The sequence below is a fragment of the Dama dama genome, chromosome X (genome assembly GCF_033118175.1).
Source record: "Dama dama isolate Ldn47 chromosome X, ASM3311817v1, whole genome shotgun sequence".
NCBI lineage: Eukaryota > Metazoa > Chordata > Mammalia > Artiodactyla > Cervidae > Dama > Dama dama.
In genome coordinates this window covers 93194801-93195617 of record NC_083714.1, presented here as the reverse complement: position 1 = coordinate 93195617, position 817 = coordinate 93194801, and the positions used below count along the sequence as shown (strand labels likewise).

General features: G+C 34.5%; 1 non-coding gene across 1 annotated transcript; it reads left to right on the top strand.

Annotated features, from left to right (window-relative positions):
• The first annotated feature begins 322 nt into the window (after window positions 1–322).
• LOC133053245 (U6 spliceosomal RNA) lies at window positions 323–425 on the top strand. Its single transcript, XR_009692178.1, has one exon. It is a non-coding gene; the product is annotated as a U6 spliceosomal RNA (small nuclear RNA).
• The last annotated feature ends 392 nt before the right edge of the window (window positions 426–817 follow it).

The following is an 817-nucleotide window of genomic DNA, read 5'->3' as shown; positions in this document are numbered from 1 at the left end:
TTGCTGGGTCATATGGCAGTTCTATTTCCAGTTTTTTAAGAAATCTCCACACTGTTCTCCATAGTGGCTGTACTAGTACCAACAGTGTAAGAGGGTTCCCTTTTCTCCACACCCTCTCCGGCATTTATTGCTTGTAGACTTTTGGATAGCAGCCATCCTGTCTGGTGTGTAATGGTACCTCATTGTGGTTTTGATTTGCATTTCTCTGATAATGAGAGATGTTGAGCATCTTTTCATGTGTTTGTTAGCCATCTGTATGTCTTCTTTGGAGAAATGTCTGTTTAGTTCCTAAAGCTAGTTTTAAAATAGAAAGAGAGAGTGCGGGCTTTGGCAGCACATATACTAAAATTGGAATCACACAGAGAAGATTAGCATGACCCTTGTGCAAGGATGACACACAAATTTCAGAAGCATTCTATATTTTTATTAACAGATGCAAACTATTATATATAGAATGGTAAACAACAGGGTCCTACTGTCTAGTATAGAGAACTATATTCAATATCCTGTGATAAACCATAATGAAAAAGAACATGTCAAAGAATGTATATATATATGTATATATGTAAAGTTTTTTTGTTACCTTTTGAGTAAACTGTTGTAATTTCTGTATTTGCATTTGAAATCTTTCATAACTTTTGGGTGGATAACTAAGTATTGTTACATAGTGACCTATGATCCTATTTTATTGTTTTAACACTTTTAATATAATTGACAAACTTCCCCCAAATCAAGTTCTAAATGAAGTTTTTTTTACCTCTAGCTAACTTTGAGGTTTTCTAGAACACCCCTGGAACACCTCAAGATGTTTTCTCTG